Source organism: Rhea americana, unplaced genomic scaffold, assembly GCF_003343005.1.
Source record: "Rhea americana isolate MKP2758 unplaced genomic scaffold, rheAme1 scaffold_10, whole genome shotgun sequence".
Classification (NCBI taxonomy): domain Eukaryota; kingdom Metazoa; phylum Chordata; class Aves; order Rheiformes; family Rheidae; genus Rhea; species Rhea americana.
Genome location: NW_028185039.1, coordinates 2,211,119 through 2,236,108, shown reverse-complemented (window position 1 = coordinate 2,236,108; position 24,990 = coordinate 2,211,119). Strand labels below are relative to the sequence as shown.

The window sequence follows — 24,990 nt, the reverse complement described above, 5'->3', positions numbered from 1 at the left end:
CTCACAATCATACTGAATTTAAATAACTATTTTCTGTTACTTAGCACCTTATGAACAGAAGAAGTATGACCAGAGAGGGCATATAAAATTTCATTACCATGCAGAAAGCAAACTTTGAATCAAAAGTAACATTTGTAGCAACGTGCTTCCTTATATCATGTCTGTAGAATTATATAGAGGAATTTTATAAAATTATATATTATATAAAGAAATAATTAAAATTTTTCATAAACACTAACCTGGTTTTATAATCTCAACTCCTGCCAACTGAAATATTGGAAGTAAATTCACATTATGTTGATTTGGAAACGTTTCTGAAGATACGACCCAGGCAGAAAAATTTCAAACAAGKTCTGCAGGAAGCCAGCTTTAAATAAGAACAAGCTTTTGTATCTTTTTGATCCAGGAAAGGATTCTTTGAGGAGCTGTATAAATGTGAAAAGAAAATAAACCCTACACCCTTACACACATCACTAAAATATCTCCTACGTACAAGTGATCAGGTAGCATCCTAAATTTGCAGCTATCATTTAGAATGAACACAGCTTGAAACTGGCTTAATGTAAAAAACTATGTGATCTTTACACATTTCATATGGTTGCATCTAGTTGTGAAGAGAACAGAAAGGGTTGTCAGGAAGAACTGTTGAAGAAGACATTGAACGATTCACTAAATCAAGCTGAAGCATTTCAGATGCACAGAGTGTGATTTACAGAAACTAGCTTGTTGAATTCCACTCTGCAGATTATTTGTTCCTATAAAATACATATTTTAACAGATTAATTCCTAAAGCACAAATTAATATCATATTTCTTTTTCTTTTTTTTTTCCTAGCAGTATCACAGTCTTGAATACTACAGGAATATTTAAGACAACATCACCAACGCAGTCTTGGGGAATGTAGTTTTGCTTCATTTGCAACTACCACACTGCCAGGAATTTTTACATAGTTGTACAAGTATTTCACTTACTCTCTTACCCTTAATTAAGGCATGTTAAGCAATCAGGAGAAGGCAGGAATCACAAACAGAGAAAACACCCCTTAGAAGTCGTTTGTATCCACAGCTCTGCGAGTCGCACGCAGCCCCCCAGCCCCTCCCCAAAAGCCGCACGCAAAGCTAACAAAATGAGTAGCAGCCTGTCACAGCGCTCAGCCCTCTCCTCGTCACCGGCAAAGTCATCCCTTTTACGAGCGCTGATAATTTCGCCCTAAGTTTAAAATGGCTTTGGGCTCAGAAAAGGTGGAAGCGGAGCATAAGCTGTTTTGAAATCCTTGCTGGAGYGAGAAGCCGGGCGCTCGCTCTCCTCCAATGAAAGCGGTACCACAGCGTGTAGGCAGGTTGCCAGGCGCGCTCGGCAGCGTGACCGCACTGCATTGAGTTTCTTTAATGAAAGCCAGGAAAGAACACATTACACAGTGTTTCTTCGGCGAGCTAGCTAGCCTCCAGTGATTGAAATCAATAAAAACAGTCGGCAAGGGGCCCAGTGGGGGAAGAGAGAAATCTCCTCTACAGCATTCAGTTTGCTTTCCACTTTCTCCCTCCCCCTGAAAGTTAAACTCCGAAGATCACCATGACGAGCTACTTTGCTTTCAGCACTCGGCAGATCTTGACGGGGATTTAAAGGAAGCAAGCGTTTTAAGTCTCCTTGCTCCCTTCACTCTCTTGACAGTGGTAAGAAAATGAACGAGTTGCTTTTAATTTGAATCCAGCCCGCAAAAGCTTCATCAGACAAGTGCATCGTTCTGCCTTTCAGGAGGGGGATGAATCTGACAGCAGAAGAATGTTGAAAGGTGAGAGAGGGAAGAGCAGGCGGGACGGTGCTGAGCGAAAGCCCGCTTTCAGGATGGACTGTCCCCCCCGGCTGGGGAGATTCCTGCAGCTGCTGGAGCGACTGCAAGCCAAAGACTAAGACCAGTACTACCCACATCTTAAAGCAGCTGAAATACTAGGAAGCGTATGACCAAAGCCAAGACCTAGGTGAGTACGATCTGTTTTCAATGATTCCCTGTGTCCAGGTCGGAAATCAGAGCTACACTGTCCYACTAAGTTCCCACAGATCACCTCGTGTCCCTCCTTGTTAGCTCTTAGGCACGTTAACGTTGAGCTTATGCCATTTTCAAATTCCGTCAGGCCACTAATCTTCAGGGAACTATAAAATATCTGGAAAGGCCTTTTGTTTATCATTTTTGTGTCTGCTTATTGACAAGGTAGAATCAGGCCGTTACGTAACTCCACCCATTCCAGAAAGACTTTGTGTTCCCTGCTCCAGGAGGTCCCTTCTGCTCTGTGGGATTATGAAACACCACTGACACCGCAAGCTGAAACTGCCTGCGATCTGAAAGACTGCCAGTAATGAATTTCTAGTATGGTGCATATTTATCTGTTTTATTTGTATGTTTTAATCACCATAGCAGCCACATACACTACATACTTGCACTGTGTTCTGTGTGCTGATTTATACCATAAATTATAKCAACTTGTATGCACATGGGCTCATTCATTCTCAACACTTACAAATCTCATTATCTTGCTGAAAAAAACTTTTCCGTTACTCGTTACTACAGCCAAGGAGGATTTCTGGCACATTGTTTAAGAATGACCAACTTAGTTTTACTCAGTACTTGCATGTTCTGTCATTATCCTAATGCATGTTTCTTTGAACAGATACACCATAAAAACAGTAAAGATACATGKTGACAATTGGAAATCAAAAAAGAAAAAAAACCCTTCACAAGTTTTCAACTAACTTTAAATAAAATGATTTATCTAGATGTCAGTGAGACATTATGAGTGGCATCAAATCCTGCCTTTCGCAAGGTAGGCAAAAATGAGGAYGCAAACATCTCTTTCCCTGTAATGGCAGGAATACACTGGGACAGATGATAAATAGGTACCTGCTGGGCAAGAGCCACCTTGCTTCACCCTTCTGTGCTGGTCATCGTCAGATGCTGACAGCACCGCGCATGCCCACTGCCAGAAAGAGAGCTGGGGGAGGCACCGGATGCCTCCACCTCCTCTCTGGATCCCAACGGGACRCTTCATGCGAGCTGGCACAGTAGCTGAGCCTCATTATCCCAAACTTTGAAGGTACAAACACAGTCTGAATAACTGTGGTGGTAGGAAGAAGAGACTTCCAAATACCACCTCCATGTCTGTACCACCAGACAGAATATCCTTGAGCCTTATTACCTTTCAAAATAAGAACCATCATTTGTATGTAAGGATCCACTTAAAGAAATACTGTTTTACTTACATAATTATGAGATCTTATTTTACTAGAACAAGTGCAAAAACGTTTGTGCAGATGCAAATGTTGCTCCTTCTGTGGAAAATACAGCTTTTGAGGGTTATTTTATTATTTTCTCGTTACGTGGAAATGCAAAAGACACTCAAAGGTGACCTGGATAACACCTTCACAGCTTAAAGTAAGGGACTGTTATTTTTACATAAATGTGTGCTTAAGCATTTTTAAAGCATGTACAGTTCTGATTAAACTATGAAAATAGCTGAAGCAATTTCTAAATACTAGTAAGTTTTTACTCTGATGTTATCAGCCCAGTTTAAAACTCCTCCTACAAGACAGTAACAAAATAACAGCTAAAAATGTAATTAAGGTTGTGATTCATAATAGAAAATGGCCCAGTATAACTCTTGGGGCATATCCACACATCCAAGACTCACCTCACTTCCCACAGTTTTCAAAATATGTTCCATGTTTTGTCCACTCCCAACATAGGTCCTTTGCAGAAATGACAACACTTGCATGGTTAGGGAATCATGGCAATGTCTTCCAAATCAATCAACAAATTATTTTTCACTGTTCTTAAGGCAAAATTCATCCTTACATAGAGAACTCAAGTCTTTATTTAAAATTTCAAAAAAAAAGAATGCTTAAGTGGGACATAGGCAATGCATATCACTTGTACTGACTTTCTCAAGTTCAAATGATATTCCTCCTTGTTATTCTCTCAGTGGAAAACATAAATAACTCCAAAGCAGAGTTGAGTGTATTTTTGTTGACAGTGATGCACTTTTCAGAAGCTAAGTGGAATGAGTTTCCATAGCGTTTACTATTAACAGAACATGTTCCTTATAAACAAATAACAAAAAAAATTATCATGTATTTTCTTATTAAGAAGAGTTTTGACCAAATACAGATATTCCAGAAGTCATACCAAAAGGCAAGACATGTTCAAGTTACCAACGGCATTAAAGCAGATTCATGGACCAGCGACCCAGTTCTTCAGRCTCTTAGTTTAGAGCAGGGAGATCTGGAAGATCTCAGGAAGGTCTCAGTTTGCTTTGTTGCATTAGATACAGAGTATAACCAATGGGAATCTCTTTTCTCACATTTCTACTAGCCTTGACATTCTCATATCATCAGAAGTACCTTGTCCTCAACAACAAATCACACTTCACTGTAGCTAAGACTTTAACAATTCATATTGATTGTCCTAGCAATTTGTCTTGGTAAAAAAGCTTTTTAAAAAYAGAGGTGAGGTTTCGTAGCAATTGGCAAACTAGATGAAGCATTTTTAAAGGTAGAAGGACATCAACGCTTTGCTTTAATCTCATCTATCTAAAGTTTTATGAAGGAGAAAATATGGAACTCTACTATACAATTTGAACTGTTCCAAAAAGGCTGAAATTCAATAGTTGATACTGACAACAACTGAAGTGCCATTAGGGTCTCCAAAGCACCTGGACAGCCAGTCTTAGGTGAAATTTAACATTGGTGTCTGCACTAATGGAGAAAGACTATTTTCATCCTTTGCAAACAAACATGCTCTAATACTTCTCAAATACTGTAAAACTTCTAGGTATCACCCTCCTCGTTTATACCACTGGTTCATGTTGGCAGTATTACATTCATTCAGCTGAGTATATTTAATTTGCTCATTCTGAAACTGAGTGGCCATTTCTCTGTAACATATCTATTCCGATTGAAAAATGGAATGTAGGTAAACATAGAGCTAGAGAAGGTACAGTTTTTCCCCTATCTGTGGGAAAGGCTAGTGAAGCAGAGGACTAATAATTAAATTAATTAAATTAGTCCCTAGGAAAGCCAATTTTCCTTATGATTCAAATGGAAATATTTTTGACTTAAGAAGAAAAAATTCTTTGTTATAAAAAAGCATGAAGAACTCTTAAAAAGAAAAAAAGAAAAAAGAAAAAAAAAAGTCCCACCTCTTTACCAGCCTGTTGTCATTAGCTTCAGCTCCAGTGTTCAGTGGAATATATAATGACATATTTCATCATTTGATAAAAGTAGAATCAGCAGAGTTTGATATACTAAGGTTTTTTACAATACTATGTAAATATTCCAGTATTTCATACATACATACACGCATATGACTGCACCATGCACATGTAGGCAGGCACATACGACTTTCAGTTTGTGATGGATAAGACCCAAAATCAAACATCCAGGAAAAGCGAGTGGTCAGCAATCACTTCTTTAGCAGGGTTGGTTACGAAGAGAGAGGCATTTTAAGACAAAGTAAGGAATGAATAAGGTGGAAAGTATAGATACTTGCATTTGACTTTATATCCAGTGGTAACTAGACATAGGCAACTCAGACTGTGAAAATTACTTCCTGTAAATGATATATATTAATCTACATAATTTCTACGAGTTGCAAGAGACCCTTGAATGCCTGTGTGCAGAATTTGAATGTGTTCAAAGGAGCAAGGACTATAAAGCTCCATTTGTATCTAATGTGCAGTTCAGTTCATGCTGAATATTTTTTTCAAGAAGTTTTGTCTTAGGGAGAAATGGAATGGAATAATAATTCTAAGAGTTTGTACAAATCACATGTTTAAGCTTTCCTCTAGGTCTGTTTGTTGCTCATCCAATCAAAGTCTAAGTAGTTTTTTCACATTAAAAATGACTCCTAGGAAGCAAGAATTTGAGTATGTTACCTGCTAGTTTGAAAACGTCTCCTGGAAGTTTCTTACAAAAATCATACCCATATTTTCAGTACTTTGAAAGGCTCAGAAATTAAATGGCAATCTGTTCCCAGATCTTTTTTAATTAGCAGTGCTTTACATGTTTTCTGTTCTTCTAAGCTCCCTGATAAATATGTATCTGTGATACTAATTTGTAGGATTTCCAAATTTATCATGCAGTCCTGGAACACTAAAATGACATCTGTTTTTTATAGCATCAGGTGTGCCCTCATTATGCATCTGTGAGGCAGAGCAGAAAATTGAAAAACAATTATCATTTAAGACCCTAAATTAAAACTTGTCAACTGTTTACTAAAAATACTCCATAAAACCTGTATTTCAGTAGACCAAACTGAAGAGTATCATTGTAATGCAACACAAAAGGTGGTGGTGGTTAGTTTCTATTTTTTCTTTCTTTTTTTTTTGGGGGGGGGGAGGGTAAGGAAGGCAGCTAGCAAGACTAAAATTTACATCTTTGTTGAGGAGGCAAATCACATTTTTTTCCTTTTCATTTGTATGCCATTTTGGTTATTATTCAATTGAGCTCCTGAAAGAAAAGGAAACATTTTACTGTTTGAATACAATATGTGCATACCAAAGTACCTGCCATTTTGTAATTACCTATTATTTTTACTATGAAAGTATGCAGGAGACATGAATGAATGCTTTCTGATGATAAAAGAAATATATAACAACAGAAGATGGTTGTTGCCCAAATAATTTTAAAATTAAATATAAAATATAGCAGATAATTACAAACAGAATAACATGTGGAATGCAAGAAAGCAGAGACCAACCCACTAATACGAGGATTAATTGTATCAACACCTGTTTTGCTATCACATAATTTTGCAGGCATCAAGAGGAAGGAGTTTTAAGCAAGGATTTGGAAAAGGACACTAGAGTGGCYTAGTGGAGGGTTACAAGGACTTTCAGTGTACATGGGGCTGCGTGGTAAAGAGCGCTGATGATGGTCATTAGAAAATGCAGACAGTCAAAGGTAAATGTTTGAATTGTTAGTGGAGGAGAAAAGTCAACATCTCCATARCACATGGGATAATGGCTAGAGTGGGAATAGACTGCAAATAGCTTTGAAAGAGAGGTAGTTTTTGCTTGCTGGAAGAGCAGGATAGCAAAGGAAGACAGAAATTAAGAGCAAATGGAACCTCCACCTCAAAGGAAATTCTGATCTTTAAGAATTTTTAAAAATTCTGATCAATCTGGAAAAAATCAAGATGTCAAAGCTCTCTTTTGAATGGAAATAGAAAATCTTCACATTTCATTTTACTTGCAGACAATACAACATACTTTAAGACAGAAATTTCAAACTAAAAATTAAAATGTAACATTCTACCTCAGCAAGAGACATTCTAGTCATATGAACACAAAACGAGAAAGCAAAATCATACTTCCCTATTGAAAATTAGATTAAAAGTCAAGATCTCCCCCAAAGCACATTAAATACAATGACAATCCTCAAATGTCTCCAGTGAGACAAAGAAGTTCTTTCATTTTTTCTTTTTATTTAACCATCTTTAAAGATGTGTACTTTCACTTGGGATACTGGGAGCTAAAATCAAACTGGAAGTTTCCAAGGTGGAACTGAAGAGATGAACTCTGCACAGTGATATGGACAGCAAGTTTACTGAAATGTAGAGACAAGGAGAAAAGGGAACAGTGAAGAAGTGAGAGAAGTCAGGGAAGTCAACATACAGTTTTCTTTCAAGATRGCAGAGACAAAAGCATTTTATGTCTACATGGGATTCTTCCAGATTCTCTGAATGAACTCCTCATATTTATGTAGTAGTTTCATAAAATCTGTTGTTGACTCTTAAAAAATTTCTATTAATTCACTTCAAAAATTCCAGGTCAATTTCTTTTCCAAGGTATGTGAGCAACCAGGCATACAGTAACAGTAAGAGGTGCAAATTCATGATAATTTCCAACCTGTCAAGTTACAAACAACAGCATGATTCATACTTTCCCTCTCTTTGAAAATGTTTATAATATTTTTTTTCTACCTATCCAGCCAGATCTTGCTATGATTATGCTTGGAATACAACTGAAAAATAAAAGACAATTTGATTCATTGAGGACTCCTAAAAAATTTTGTGACAGGAAGTATGGTTCATGTTGGCAGTTTTAGTCAAACTTTACAACTTGCCCAAAGTAACATGTATCTAAACCAATAGTGGAACTTCTGAGCTTAAGAATTCCTGACTCTCAGGCATATGTTCAGCTCAACAGTAGGTTACAGAAATGTGTGTGTGTGTGTGTATATATATATATATATATATATATATATATAAAACAAAAGGAGAAAATGTATTTTTAAAATATAAAATAAAAAATATAGTTCCTAAAGTTTCCAACCTGAAAAGTATTCCCTAAATTATTATGTTTTGTATACTTTTTTGCATGTAAAATTTACTGTTAATGCATCTGTCCTACTTAAGTTGCGATAAGCATGGTCCAATGTGGCAGATGAACCTGGCAGTCATAGCTTCTTGTAGCCCATGAAGCGCTTTTTGCATTTCCCCTCCCTTGCAGGGAGCCCACAATTCAGGAAATACTGCAACAAAGACGAAAACCCAGCTGTGCTGGGAAAAAACTATGCAACAGAGACAGGAAAGGTGGGAATGCTGCTCAGTTAGAGGAACAAAACCCCAAGAACCTTGAAGTGCCAGGCAGGACGCTGTTCTGGCCCCAGACGTGATACAACTCCTGTCTGCTTCTAAGCTTTGTGACATCAGTATATTTATATTTATCAGTATATTTACATAATCTGAAGAAGTACTTGATATCATAAATCTGCAGCACCTTATAAAGTTGAACAATAGGAAAAGAGAACCTAAAATAAATATATAAAATCAACAAGAAAATACTCCAAGTTTTCTGCATGCAAAACCTACAGGAAATGCACTAGCAATGAACTGCATGCAGATTCACAGCTCTCAGAAATTTCATACAATATAAAGCTAAGCTTAGTCACTAAGGGAAATCCGCAGAAGGGGAACATAGCAAACAAAAATCCAAGTAATAGGTAATACAGTCTACATAATATTTTTCAGCTACTAAGCTTTTTGTTATTTTAGCGATCTGAGCATTTTCACAGGTGCCATATTCTGTTTCAACTCTTGTAATTAATGTAACTACCAGTTCTAGTCCTTTCTTTTTCATGTTGAGAAGTATGATTCAATTCTAGTTACAGTCACTCCTGCTAAATTTCAAGTGTTCAAGCAACAGCAGAGCCTTCTACTACTAGACTGACAGGGTAGGTTTGGTAAGAGTGAGACACTGTGGTTAATAGATCGTCTACCACCTTTTATCTAATGACTAATCTAAGACACAATTTCTTGATTACTTTGAAGATTCTTCCCTTCTTTAAAGAAGGCCATGYGACTTACAGGAATAGTCATACTCTAATGACAGGCTCAAAGAAGAACGGTGATATTTTGGAGAATTCACATGGAACGCAAAACGGAGAGAACMCCACATACGTTACACAGGGGCCCTCACTTGCAAAGCATATAGAATGTTCTTAAGTTGACAGTTTTATAACTCTAAATGATTTTGCAAATGAAATCCAAACAAAAGAGCAGAAATGTACTCTAAATCACCCAGCAACTGCTGCTTAGAAAACCAGCAACCACCAACTCCAGCAAACAAACAATTGCTTTAAGTAAGCTTTAAAATTGCAAAAAAGACAGGGTTCTTTGTTCTTTCAGCTTTAATTTTTTATATTCTTGAATCCATACCATAATGATTCAGCTCATTCTGACAAATATTGTATAACTAAGTATCAATCACATCAACTTTTTACATGTTGAGAGAAGTCAGATATCAAGTGATAAAAATGAGTTCAGGCAGAGGGCATATGTTAAGCAGCTGTGAGTCTGTTTTAGCTGTCTATATGCCTAAAAGCTTAATATCATTCTACAGAGCTCTGATTTCTTCCCTTCCCACCTTACACTAAAACATCCACATTATATATAATAGAAATGATTAACTTACCGGAGGAAATAGAGTCACCCAGTGACTGCAGCAGTACAAATAATATGCTTCAAAATTAGATGTAGTATATTTTGCTAACAGAAAAAAAGATAACACAAATCATTCTGTTCAGTCTCTAAATAAAGCTTTATTTGTGAATAAAAGAATCTCCGGTAATAGTCTGATGAACAATTTAAACCAGCATAAATCAGTACTGCTGCCAAAAGACACAGTTTCCATTTTCTCCCACCTCTTCCTTGGGCTGGCACAACTGTTTGTGCAGTCTTGTAAACACATCTGGGCTAAAATTACCTCTCTATCCCCCCAAAAGCCTACTTTAAAAACAAATCGTTCCCTGATTCAATTCATTGTGAATGTTTCTGCCAGCAAAAAGAGGTAATACAGAGGTGGAAGCAAGTGGCTCTGCAGCTTGTGGAATCACGTTTTCAGCAAGCCTCTCTGGCTTCAGACACTGTTCCTTAACACAAGCAAGAGTAATTTAGGTAATCCTACCTCTTAAGTACAGAGAGATGATGGCTTTCAGCTTGCCAACTCTCATACTATCACAGATCTTCTAGCACTTGGTGCTTTTCAGGAGTACCATGCATCKTACAGTTTGGAGCTTCTGATCATCACTCTCTAATTTCAGTATGACAGATTGCTTTAGCAAAGGCAGAAATTGCAACTTYTGCTTCAGAGTGCCTGAAATCAGGCTGTCCACATTAAACATGGTGGCTTGTCAATCATCAAGAGCCTGATTATGTTGCCAAAACCAGTTACACAATTTCCAGTGACTTCAGTCAGAGAGTAAGAAAAGTTAGACAAAAGAGGCAGCAGGGAGTAGGAAATGTTTCAGTAAAAAGGAAGCAGAAACTCAGGGAAGTCAGAAGAAGTAATGTTTATACGTAGGAGGGAACAGAATGAGAGCTGAAAGTACAAAGTTCAGTAGTATCTGATAAGAGCACACATGGACACAGTAGGGTAGGAAGGGGGCCCCAGGGGAATATGAAGTAATATAAGGAGGAAAAAATATATATATATATATAGAGGGATGTGTGGAACCATATGAAATATCACAAAGGGAGAGTGCAATGGAAGAAAGAGAATCAAAGGCAAAGGTAAACACATGAGAAAAGTGGTAGACATACAGCCCTTCACCATATGCCTAATATGACTGGAACAGCTGCTCTTCCTCTACATTTAGAGAGAGAGTCAAGAGTAAAAGTGGCATCTCTACAAACCAAAGCACAGGACAGGTAAACACCTTCGAATACAGAATGGACCATCTTCATTTTTCATAAGTGGATAYCTAAGATCAAGTAGAGAATCTGAGAACATCAGCTGGAAGAAGGCTACGTTTTCTCAAAGTTTGCAAATCAGAAAGCAAGTTAAAAATCAGGCAGCATTTTTAAATGTATGATTTGCAACATGACCTGTGATTTAACTCAAAACTGACAATATTGTATACTTCACATTTTTATTATTCAAAACATATCAGGCAACAATCAATCTATCAGGAACATAAGAGAACCATTTGCTTTTTACATAGTGGGTGAGCATTTGCAGTAAGATCATAACAACGCGGATCAAATACCTTCCCTATAGCAACATTTTCAAAAAAAATACTTTTCTTGCAGATGCAAGCAAGCGAATTCAAAAATCATCAGCAGATAACTAATATAATGGTTTACAGATTTTTTTTTAGTGTATGAAAATCCCATTTTCAGAATACATAAAGCATTAGTATAAAACCTCTCTGTTCTTAGTCCTCTTAGGTGAGCTGTTTGTTCCAATTATTTTCTCCCTTTAGATGTTGTTCTCTGGCTGCTATAGCTACTATTCTTTGAATCACAGTGTTTAACTGCATAGCATATACACTGACTTCCTGACCATGAAAAACTATGAAATATGTCCAGAAACAAATAGCTAAGGAAATAGACTACAACTGGAGCTGTCAAGGTTTTCTAACCAAGTTAATTTGTATCTCTAGTGGCAAGATGCTTGTTAGCTTCCTGCACTTCAGACTAAAACTGAGCAAGAAACCCTCCTCTGCTTTCTAGTATACAAATGCAAATGTCTGAGGAGATGTGGTCACAGTAATTAAAGACAGAGGAGACAATATATGTTGCCATCCTTTGTCCTTCCCTTTGGGTTTCCTCTTTTCCTTGTGTTATCTCTGAAGGGATCTTTTAGATCCCTTCAAAAAGTAAAAAAAAMCCCACAAAACAAACAAAAAAACACAACCAAATTTCCCCCAAACAGTAAACAAGCTAGCTTAGTAGTTTAACTTTGATCTATAATCATCTTACAACTTTTTTAGTTGTTTAAATATTACATATAGACATATGATTTCATCCAAAAATATTGTAAGTATAACGATCTTCATACTCATATTCCTTCAGAAAAAAATCCACCTTTCCAGCATTAAAGAGCTGTAATTAGACTAATCTTTCCTTACTGCAACTACTAAAATACAAATACAGAAATGCATTATTATTATTACTGAGTGCACACAACAATAAGAATTATTCAAGTTGCAAAAGTATGTTTGCCTATCTAATTTTTGTAAGGATATTTTATTTTGACCAAAGTACTTCGTGTCAGTGATACAGAACTAATGACACAGAAAAGCGTTCAGGTACAAAATGTCTAATTTTTCAAATACTAGGTTAATTTGTTTTATAAACCTAAACCAATATTTGAACAGTGAAGCAAATATTTGAAATGCATTTAGCTAGTTACCTATTTAGAAAGGGAACAAATTTATTTAACAGGGCTTTTTTCCCTCTCAGACACCACAGAAGAAAATGTAGACTAAGCTCATAAGATCTGACGATTTTTACTAGTCTCAAATTAGAACATTCCCAATAGATCACTGATACAACAMCACTAGTGTAGAAAAAAGTTTTAAAAGCAAAGAATGTGTTCTATGCTATGCTATAAGAACTGATATGGCAAAAGACTCTTSACCTACCAGGACACTGCAGGCCTGGTAGAGCTTGTTTAGGTACTAATTCCACTCTTGAACTGAGCACTATTAAGTTTGAGCTGTTTTTCATGATAATTTTTATAGTAATAGTAACATGTCTAGAAGAGCCATGATGTCTTCCTTTTAATGATGTCCAGGAAGCAAGCATGTATTTCTGTTTATATTCTGTAAATACAGAAGCACAAGGCAAAACTCTTAGACACATTTCATGTTGTCCTCACCTGCAAAGCTCATCTCTTTCCTTTCTTGTCAGGGAAAAGGTTCATTACCAGAAGAATAGATTCAGTTTGGTCTGACACCAAGACTTGAGACCAAGTTTTAGTGGGCAACAATATATAATTAGAGATAGCTTTGGTAGTTGTCACTGCATGAAGGTGACACAGAATTACAGAGAATTTGGAGAAAGAAAGGAGCCAGCATAAACCATAGAATCATCTAGTCCAACCTCTGAACATCAACCAACACTGAATTGGGAGCAGGTTACCTAGGTTTGGTCCTGGTGGGTACTGAAACCTCCACAAGCCGCCGCACAATGTGCTCCAAGGCTTAATTAAACTCACCATGAAAAATGCGCTCCTTATATTCAGCCAGAACTGCCTCTGTTTTCCTTTATGAGGGTGTGCACCTCAGGAAAGAGCTAGTCTCCATCTTCTTGGTGACCTCCTTGCAGGGACTGCCTGAAGCACCCCCCCMCACACACAAAATCCTGCTGTCCAGGCTGACCAAGCCCAGTTCCCCCAGTTTCTCTGCGCAGGACATGCTCCAGCCCTAGGTGGTCCCCTGCTTCAGTAGCCCAAGTTATCAGCATCTTTCTTTCACTGGAGAGGCCCAAATCTCAGACTTTGTTACCAAAAATATAACAAAAACAAATCATTTGGAGAAAAAAAAACTAATAAATCATTGGGCTTTGGCCCACGTACAAAGGGAGTTATACACATCGGTTACCATCATTACTTTTCTACTAGGAAATACATTTTTTTTTACCCATGATATTTAAATAAATATTTTGATCAATACAAGTAAATACTTTAAGCTCAGATCTACCATATTTCCACACAGGTTAAAATTAATGATGCAGTTAAACATGCAGCTCAGATACACCAGAAACTTTGTTAAAATCTACATATACACTACTGCTTGCTAAATTTTGAATCAGACAATCTTTAAAGCAGCCAAATATGTCACTATACTTTTCAGGTGAAAGGAATAACTTCTGATGGTAAAAAAACTCACACTAAAATCAATGCAAAATTTGGACAGGCAGAAAAAGACAAAATCTAAAGAAGTGAAAAGTGTAATTATATCAAAGTAAACTGGAAGTGTGATCAAAAGAGTGGAAAACAGTTCTTAATTCCAAATAAATTATTAACTTGGAACATCTCCTAAACTATTCAGCATATAAATTCAGTAAAAATAAAAAGGAAAATAGCTTTCTAATATAGTTCTCCRATTCCTGTTAGAAGGAATCATCAAATTTTTAAAGCATCTTTGTGTATTAAAAGTAGATCAACCACCAACATACTGCTTAATCACACTTATCTACCTTTCTTTTTATATAAAAAGGCTACTTTAAATCCCACGTGGAGAGGTCTCAAAATCACAAGTTTGCAAGTGCATATTTTACTCATAATAAAAGCCTTACTATTTTCCTCATTTTCTTTGGAGTTTTTTAGAATAMTGTTTGTGTTCTGATTTCATTCAAATTAGGCCTTATGTTCCTGGTACTATAACAGTTTCAAATATTAATTATTTCCATAATCCTGACCCAAAATAGTTTGTCTTCCTTACAAACAAAGCTATGTCATTGAGTTGCAAACAAATTGTAGGTTCTTCTAATTTAAGAAATACTTTAAAAGTTAAACTGAGAGATGCCATATATGGGCATAGATGTTCAGCATATAAAGCTAGTTAAAAGTGCTGTACAATAAATAATAGGGCAACATTTCAACACATCTGTAAGTAAGGGCCTAAAAACAGTTTTGTTTTGGCCAAACTGCAAAAATTTACATGCAACCAATGTCGTAAATAGGAAGCCGCAAGTTCCACCACAACTACTACAAAGATGGAAAGATACACGGTGCTTTTGTGGCACTTCCTCCTCACTGACAAACATAATTAAAAAAAACTTAGATGGTAAAATACCTAACTTTTTTTTTGTGATACTTTGAGGTGTGTTACCGACGTGCATAAAGCCCCATATGCTTGGTTAACAGGGCCTTTTGCAGCAGCCACCCCATGTTACATGCTCTTCTGTACCCATCAGCCAGCAGCGTGAGGAACAGAAGCCACAGCAGCACTTCAGTACCTTCATTAACACAGATTAACACAGTACAAACTACCCCTTAACTAAAAGGAATGTGGATTTACAGTATCTATACAGGCAATACATTTTAAAGGGCTGTAGTTACTGCAGAGTAATTAACAACTTCTTGGGATAATTGTTCACAGAGTGCTTGGCTTGCGGTGACTCTCCAGCAGTGATTTTGTAGAAATGATTAATGAGAAACTATTACAACAAAACTAAGATAGCTTTGGCAGAACAAGTGTTGGATATAGCATCATCCAACAAGAAGAATCGATGAGTGAAAGTGTAAACTCARCTCCAAGTAGTTGTTCTGTAAACTCAGAAATGGAGACAACTTGGATATAGCTGCAACTATTCTTTCAAGGGTTTTGAGGCACTCTGGTCTACACACATCTATCGTGGTGGTTCCTGGTGGTTCTGAAGTTAGTTGGTCCATGTCCATGTCCATGTCCATGTCCAGCATGGCAGGTACCACCAAAAGTCACATTATACTCTCTAGGGTTAGCGCCAGGAACCCTACCCCTGGCACATAATGTGGCATAGCGCTTTTTGGTGTCTCCTTTACTGTACTGTTCTTCTTCAGTAGCACTCAGTAGCTTGATACTAGATGGTTTGATGATAGYACATTAGTATTTTGTATGAAGTTTTCAGTGTGAAATGTCAGCAAGATCACTTTTAGCCTTTCAAATTTGCCTACTGAAAAAGGAGGTCTCTTTCCAGCCACCCAGGTTCAGTGCTCCTTTCTTCTCTTTTGTTCAATAAACAGAATTGAGGACGAGAAGAAGTAAAAATGCTCATAGGAAAAACTTGTCATGATTATTCAGTTCTGAATGCTTTTACAACTCATATGAATGACACAAAAATTACTCACGGCTGTGAGTAATTAAAAACTGTATGTCAGCAGATAAAAAAAAAAGATTGTAGCCAAAACTACAATCACATCCAGCCTTACAGTTTACAAAGTTGTCTAATAAGGTCTGAACTTCTGTATTTTCTCATCTGATTTCTAAAGAAAGGAAATTAAACATTAGTAATTTTCTACTCTAAGAAAGAAGGAATAAAAAGAAATCTTTGAATGCAACTCTTTCTCAGTAAAGGATTCATTGTAACAAGTTTCTCCATAAACTTGTATATTCCTGCTTACTGAAGCACTGGTGGATTAATACAGTAAAAAATGCATTGAAAAGGTCAGAGTCTATCTGTGCTGTTCTTACGAAACAATATAGTATTTTATTTTTTAATTTCTAAAATTATCTTGAAAATAGTTTCTTCCTTCTGACTTACGGTATAAAAATCACAGAAATTATATAAAAATATATTTTTATTTTAGGGCTTTTTGGCTTTGATACTATATTTTTACAGTACCTTATCAAGGCCCAAATCCTAGGAACTCTCATGCACTGACTGAAAGATGAAAACTGCTATTATATACACATAAGAAAAGGACATGTTCAGTGCTTCTAGCTGCAAAATCAAATGCACTTAATGCAGCACCAAAAGGAATCAGTATAACACACATGCATTTCAAATGCACATTACACAAGTGATCAAAGGAAAAAAAGAAAAAGCATCTAAAGTAAAGCCACTTACATGAAACACTGTACATAAACCATTAAGTCTTTTGAGTGAGATTAGTATGTTTCAGACTGTGCCACTGATGTGACGTTTTAATGGTGTGAGAACTGTAAACAAACCATCTTAGAGATAGACAATAAACTATAAGGTCTGGTATAGCATTTAAAGGACTAAATAAACAAATATACATCTTTCTTTTCCGGCCAAAAAGCAGATATCTAACAAATCACGTTGATGGATGCTGCAGAGCTGAACATGTTGTCCCTGTTTCTGGGCAATATAATAAACCCATAGAAACCAGCAAGAGAAGCAGCCGAGTTTAGCCACCATATTTGGACATTACGATCCTATAAATACACATGCAGCATCTAAACAGGGGTAGGATTTTAATTCCCTCAGTAAGAACATGGAGGGTTTTTTTGTGCTACTCTAACAATATACTCTTTGCAATATTGACAATTTTCATGTAATAACAGCAAAATGGGATTCCACGCTTTTGGTGACAACATTCTGCTACAAGTGTGCCACAGCAGCTCAGTACCCGGCACCCACAGAACTGCAGCACATCCTGCSCGAGGGCCTGGGCCTGTCCCCCTCTCCTTGGGAAGCCACTTGCACCGAGCTGCGAAGGCTTACGCTGTAAAGGAGCTGGCTGGAACTGCTCCTTGCATGAGCCCATTACACAGGGGAGCGTTATGCTATCATAGAAGCGCTTAAAATGAAACCAAACAACACAGATTCCGGTAATTTTGTTTGACTCTTGAAATAAATCATTTACGAAACTAAGAGCTTTGTCCTCATTTATGTCATGAGGAGTGGAATACGTAAGATGCTATCACAAGAAAAGCATGTCACGAGAAAGTCTCTCGGTTTCATTTCATTTAAGGAGATAGAACTGGGCCAATTTAATGTACTATTATGAATCTGCTTTGTTTATCAACAAATGCCATGTACAACTACCTATAATTCAATTTTAGGAGCATATTATCTAGCAATTTCATAATCAAGATCATCTTTTACTATGAGAAATGATAGAAACTAGGAGGAGGATTACATTCTACATTATCAAAAGGGAAGCCTCACAGTTATGATTTCTAGGCCCAAGTGGTAATTGGATTGGAAGGCAAAGTTTAAGAAAACACTAATACTCTTGTGTATTAACAGAAGGCCTGTTCTGCTCTGTAGTGCRCTGCCCAAGACCATTTCCTTCCTTAATATTAAAATTCTAATCAGCCTTCATTTTATCTACAGAAATTTATGACCTAGTCTAAGTTCTGTATAGTGCTTTAGGAAAAAAACAGGCCTGGAATATGACAGCGAGCATATTGTAATTTCTTAATTCAACTATAATAACCTGTGCATGCACAAGTAGAGACTATTTAAAACATGCCAAGTTCCATACTGTGAACACAGTGAATTGCTATAAATATTCCATGTTTTAGTCTCTAAATATAACTATATTAATTACAGATTTGATGCTAAGATCCTAGATATCAAACACTGAAGGAAACTGAGCCCACTGCAGATTAAATGAAAACCAGTAACTTTGGGAGGTATAACCCACAAAAGAAAATTCTTTTACAAATTTGTCTAAAGCATGACTTCTAAAATTATGGGACACTTCCCAAAAACAACAGGCTATTTTTTTCRAAGTGGCTTGTAAGCTTTGCCAGAACACCTGAGCACGTTCTCCTAAACACTGCTGCTGCTGTTAAAGTCTGTGCCTTTGGCAGTACCGGCATTTGAGAACTTAGAGAATACTGAAAAATAGGCAATTGCATCTAAACAGAGAAAAGAGTTCCCTCAAATCAGTTGCTTTTTTTTTTTTTCCTTTTTGCTCTCTTACCTCTGAGTTTAATGTCATAGCTCAAAGTTAAGCTGATAGCAAAGAAAAGGAAAAGAAAGTCTCTCCATAATTTCAGGAAAACTGAATGAAAACACATGTATTCTGCAAGATAATTTCAGGGAAATGGTTAGAACACAAAATATTAAAATATCAAGCCCGAACTTTGAAGAGTAACAATGAATCTTGAAGATCTTAAGTCTGGAGGTATGTGTCCAGTTGTCATGCCTCTTCATAGCTTGAGAGCAGAGACGTTTATGTCAAAACCAATGGGTGGGTCACTGAAGACTTTGATGTAGCAATAACAAGCCACACCACTTCCTCCTCATTGCAAAATCTCATTCTTCTCTTCTATTGTAACAACACATTCAACCCATCTCCAGTTTTCCATTCACGAGCACTAGAGTACTCACCATCCTTTCTTCTGCCTCCCCACTCCAGTCCTCCCCTCCAGTAATACTGATTACTAACAGATGACACAGACAGCTTTCCTCTGCTGCTCTCTGTCCCAATAAAAAGTAAGCTGAGAAAATAATCACATGCCACCTTGCATATACCAGTAAGGGAGGCAATGCAGATGTCCTAGCTGCAGCGTGTCAGGAGGCAGTCATGTTCGGAAGGGCCAGCTGCCTGGCAAGAAAACGTGTGCATTCAAATCAACCAGCAAGCCAGGAGGCACATGCCTGCCCATCTGGGGAGCTGCTTGGCCAGCAAGGAGGTACTGCCGTTTAGCCCAACAGCACACGCTGCCTCTCAGCTGCTAGAAGGTTAGAGAAACTGCTCTTCTAACTCTAAGCTATGTGAAGTGTAAGTATAGATAAAATCAGATCAGGCTACATGGTTGGGATATTACATAAAGAATATAAAAAAAAAGATGGGCCAAATCTTATGGTGCAGTTTCAACAAACACGGTCAAAAAGGAATCAAGAAGCATGAGAAACTGGTCCAGCTGGTCACGTAATCACTGCTGAGGAATTCAGCTCATATCCCTCATCCATCACATTGCTTTCAAATACCAAAAACACCTTTGAAATCTGGAATGGTTCCACTGTCTTATACCAAGCTCAGAACCAGTACACTGTATTACCTTGGGAGACAGAGGAGAGGAAAGAAAGGGGAAAAACAAACCCACTCAGTCCTTACAGTTTGGCAGCAAGCAGAATTACCTAAATCAATCAAGTAAAATTGAATCTTAATTGTAATGTCATTTACAATGTCTGAATGCAATTTCCTCAATACTTTCCCAATCAGCAAGGTATGTTTGATGATTAGAAGCAACTCTGCAGACACTCTACAACTGACCAGTCCACAGACTGAATAAAAATCAGATTTTAGATTTGCCAGATTTAACATTCTGTACATGCTGTACTAGCAGGTGCTGCTGTAGCTACTTATATTTCAAACTGCGGAAGCAGCGCACTGATTGACCAACAGCTCTAAATTATATTTGGGAAAGTATCCCAGACCTCAAGGTTTCTGTTTAGCCTCTCTATGCATTTATGAGTAAATAAATAATAAAATTCACGAAATAACACTACAAACTGGCAATTACAAAAAGTAAAAATAAAGAATTTAATTAGATAATGACGTTTAAAAGCTTAATGGTAGATGACCTTTAGAAATTAGAGGTTGTAAATAGATCGTGGGATATGCACACGGACTGTCATGGACAATCAGCTGATTTTCCATTTTTTACGGGTATGTCTGAGTTTGGCACAAAAGTTTTTTTGCGAGATTATTTTTTAAACAGACTGTAGTGTGGTTAAGACTGCTTTTTTAATTTTACATTCTTAAAACATACTTTATGAGATATTTGATGTGGTCATGTTTTTTGCATAGCATTTATTCTGCCTTGCTACTCTTGATTAAATACACTTAAAAAACAAACTAATAAACAGCAAAAAACCCTACCACCAAAAAATCCCCTGCCCAACTGATAAAAGTATAAATTTTAACTGGAGACAAAATACCAGAACTGGAGACTACCAAAAGCAACATGGAGTTAAGAGGCACTGATAAATATTGTACATGTTAACGTGGAACTGAAAAGGAAAGTGTCATCTTAAAGTTGTCTGTCAAAATTATTAAGATTTCTGTAATGCAACAAGTTACACTTAAAGGCACTGAACCCTAACACTAATATTTAGACTGATTTTATCTTTTGAAAGCAGACATAAATGGCTGCAAAATAGTAGAAAGCATAAGCCAGTTGCAAATATTGGCTGAGTAACTACAAACATATCATTTGCCCAGATCTATATGTAAACTCTAATCTAGCATAAAAATATTAATTGAGAAGCATATCAAGTTAGGCTTGTCAGCCTTAATATTTTCTGGTGATTTGAACAGAGCCAGAGAATAAGATAAGCATCTTTACAAACCCAGTTAGCTTAACTTCAAACTCAAAATCTCGTTTCTAAGCTGCACAAGGAACAGGAGCCCACATAAAATCTAATTTGGAATGTAGACAGTTCCAAAGCCAACCCAGTTATATTCATCATTCTCCGTTCTCAATCCCGTCTGCAGTAACATTTTTGTAAGCTCACTGTCCTTCACTGAAATACACTGTATAGCATGCAATTAATTGTAAATTTTTTGCATCAGAGCTACACTCACATTAGGGACATTAGGGACAAAAAATGTATCATTTTTTCTCTATAAAAATCTATTCTTCTGTACTTACTAAGTTTATGCTAACAAAGTATTTTCATTGGGATCAATGAGTTAAATACTACTTCAGCTGGCTTAGCAGAAGATATTTTTTTACACGCCAGTAAGTATTTCCCATTTATCAGTGCAGATCAGCTTCATTTGCTCAGCAGCTAAAACTTGAAGTGAACAATGGCATTTTCAAAACAAATAAATCAAGTTAAAGTGAGGGCAGTTGTGGTTTTATCTGAATCATATGGCTCCAGATTTCAAATCTAAGCTAAGGAAATAGAGGTTATGACATTCTGCAGCTGAAAGAAGGCAGTGTTAAATCAAGGCCACTTGGCCAGTTCGGGTAGTTGCTTGTGGGGAAGTAATAGATCCCATGAGAACATTTTAAAAAAGGAAGGTTTTAGTGGCCCAGCCAACCCCCCTTTCCTTCTCTTAATGCTACTACAGACTAAGTTTCTCCACTCAATGTTTGTGAAAGGCTGCTGTCAGGTAATGGCTACTGATTTATTTACATCCAGTCACAAAGAACAGGAATCAAACCTGTTGCAAAATACACAGGCAAACTAATTACGAAAGGTCTTATCATGCTACACATAAATTCCAAGCGACTGAGGCTGCAAGTTGATGGTTTAGTTTTCACACATACCAGTTCAGCAATCTGATTCACCGTAAGACTATGCAAGTACTTACATCAACAAAAAGATACAGCGGCAGAAGCAGCTAGGATCTTCAGAAAGACAGAAATCCTTCTTATGCTGAGAGCAGTGGCAATAGCAGCATATACGGATAAAGTTTTCATTCAGTTTGGGAAGCTCAGGAAAGGAAAAAGGAACAGTTCTGAAATTGTTATTTTCCAGTCTCAGATTCAATAACATTTTAAAAACGTTTTATTGATGCAATAAGCATTGATAAAACACCTTATGAATTGACATTTTCACGTATAACAGATGAAAAAAGTTTGTTTTCTAAATTTTGTGAGCCAACAGTGGTGGCTGAAGCAGAGCGACCATTCACTGCTTCCCAGAATAATCATGACTTGTGGCTTTCTTTTGCACTTTTTTTTTTTAATTTTTTTTTTTATCGGAAGCCTGGAACAGTAGTACTGACTGGAGACTTTGACGGCACTATCTGGGTGCCAATGTCACGCTGTGTAAACATGTGGATCCATTAGACAATTGTTGGAAGCAGTGAATTCTAAATTTGATCTAGTGATAAGACTTGTGCTGTTTGAAAAAAAGAGGGAGGGGGGATGTTGCAAAACCACACAAGGCAAATGTCTCAGACTTGTTTAAAAAAAAAAGGTACGAAGTAAGCAATGATGTATTGGCTGACCTGCAGCCCTCAGCCTCTGGGGAGTCTTGACAGACAGAACCAAAACCTAAACTCTTGGCTCTCAAACTGCTAGATCAGTTTATAAAATATACTCTGATCTGAAAGGATAAAAATGTTACTTTAGAGAAATATTGATGGTCACAAAGGCAGAATAAGGAAGAATTTTTTCTCTGCTGTAAGACAATGTGTAACAATGATTTATTTACAGCTTCCATATTCCTAATGCACGTTATTATCTTAATCAATCAATCAAATTAAATGAAGCCTAAGCTCTGTGGTATCCCCAGCTATGTTTGTCTGGGGAAGGGAGTGGTGGTTTACTGCTTTCCTTTGGTACGCGCTAGAAGCACAACACTTTGTGCTTTATACAACTTAGTAGTCCTAAAGACATGTTGAAATTAACTCCTTCATTAGCTATACAGTTGCTAGTTCTTTTACAATCATCTTTCTATGATTGCTTAGTTATAGCACTGCAAAATTATATATTCTGATTCAGGATTATATATGATTTAAATTTGTTAGACTGTAAAACAAAAGTCTCATGAATAAAGAATGTACAATACATAACACATGGCATTTGAAAATGTATTTATATTCTTCAGGTTATCTAGACATACTGTAGGTGCTATAAGTTTATTTCAAACAGATTAACCTGTCTTTAGGTCCATGAAAATTGGTTACTTCAGAAGTCATAAAAACAGTGGGTTCACCTTCCAGCAAAGCTTCTGCAACCCATGTTTTAAGTCTCTTGCTACAAAATTTATTATTCACCTCCATTGGTTTAAAGATGTGAAAAGCAGAGTGTAGCTCAGCATTTCAGTTATGATTCATGTTGTAATCTAATAATTTCTGAAACATTGTTTACTACATAAAAGGAACTGTATTTCTCCTACAAAAAGGATCAGAATGCAAGAAAATCAAATTGTTATGGATGAGCTGAGTCACTAACAAGGAAAGCAATGACATACACATCCTTACTGTGCATCCAGACTAGGTCAGCAGTAAGAAAGCTTCTCTTTGGTGTCTACTCAGTGACCAATATGGACAGAATCTTTCTCCACCCCACATCTAGGAATTCTGTAAACATACAGCCTTGGTCCTCTGAACACAGATCTCAGCACAGCACCTTGCCACGTGCCTAAGTAAGTTCCTATGTGYTGCAGTCAATGACAGCTCACACACAACTCTACTCATATCTGTAACTATCTGCCAGGCCACACCTGTGGCACTGAAGGGCTGCACTGGTCACGAAAAGCCATCCTCTACGGCCTGTCCCTACATGACTGGAGCCCTAAGGGGCCCCAGAACACACTACAGCTGTTCCTGGTACGGGACTTCAGTGGTGAGTGGTATCAGCCAGGCCCTTTYGCATCCAGCAAGTCAACAACTTAAATCCTCCTTCCCATTTAACAAATGCAGACAAGAAGAGCTCTCCACACACACTTTTTGATCTAAAGCATGAAGCAGCTGTCTCWGTAAGAGCTTCAACACAGCCTAAATTTGCATGAAAGTAGAATCAGAAAAATCTGCAATTTCTCCCTGTGAATCGGGGGTACTTTCATTTTTGTGCTGGAGAATATAAGCCACCTGTGATCAAACAGCCAGCTGCTACAGCATATCTGAAGACCACCACAGCTAGTGTTAAGTGATTTGTACTTACGTGACACATCGCAAATACAATTTAGCCCTTGCAAATATATGGAAATCCCATTCCCTTAAGTTCAAGGCCTTGTAATAATAGCAGTCAGTGCTTCTATTTACTATTCTTCACCAAATAATGAAACTAAAATTGCAAGCAAAATATTGGTTACACTGTTTATTTTTCACATCCTTAAATGGTAGCCACGGTATGTGAGAAACAAGGCCAGAGGCCAAGCTGAACAAGGACGCTAGGTAGCTCCCACCATATCCCATGCAGCAGACTGTAAAGACCACAACCATTAATAGCAGCAGAGAAACGGAGATGGAAAAATCTGTATCAGTGAGAGATTAAATCTTTCATAGGCTTTATTACACCTTTTAATAAAATTCTAATATAAAAAGAATGGAGTGGCAGGGGCTGCTATCTTAAACCATTTTTGCACAAATAAAGTATTCCTCTTAAATTAAAATTCAGTCATAATTAAGTACCCTTACTTAATAGGGTTAATCCTTCTCTTTAGGGGACAACCCAGCTCTGATACTGAGAGAACAATCTATTCTTAAAGTTATCTTGCTCTCCAAATACTACGGTTCAATCATATATCTAAGCTAAAACATTTAAACTTCTTTACTGTTAAAATATTAAACATTYATTTTACAGCAAGAAAAATGGAAATTAGTGCTTTACTTCATTCTTATT

General features: G+C 37.0%; 2 protein-coding genes across 2 annotated transcripts in view; one reads left to right on the top strand and one right to left on the bottom strand.

The window, feature by feature from the left end:
* CHLSN (cholesin) overlaps positions 1–24,990 on the bottom strand; it is a 131,032-nt gene that overhangs the window by 34,064 nt on the left and 71,978 nt on the right. The window lies entirely within an intron of this gene.
* Positions 1,068–24,990, top strand: part of GPR146 (G protein-coupled receptor 146) — a 52,727-nt gene continuing 28,804 nt past the window's right edge. The window contains exons 1-2 of the mRNA XM_085301372.1: positions 1,068–1,673; positions 1,756–1,979. The gene's annotated coding sequence lies outside the window, so the exon portion shown is untranslated. The remainder of the gene's footprint in view (positions 1,674–1,755; positions 1,980–24,990) is intronic.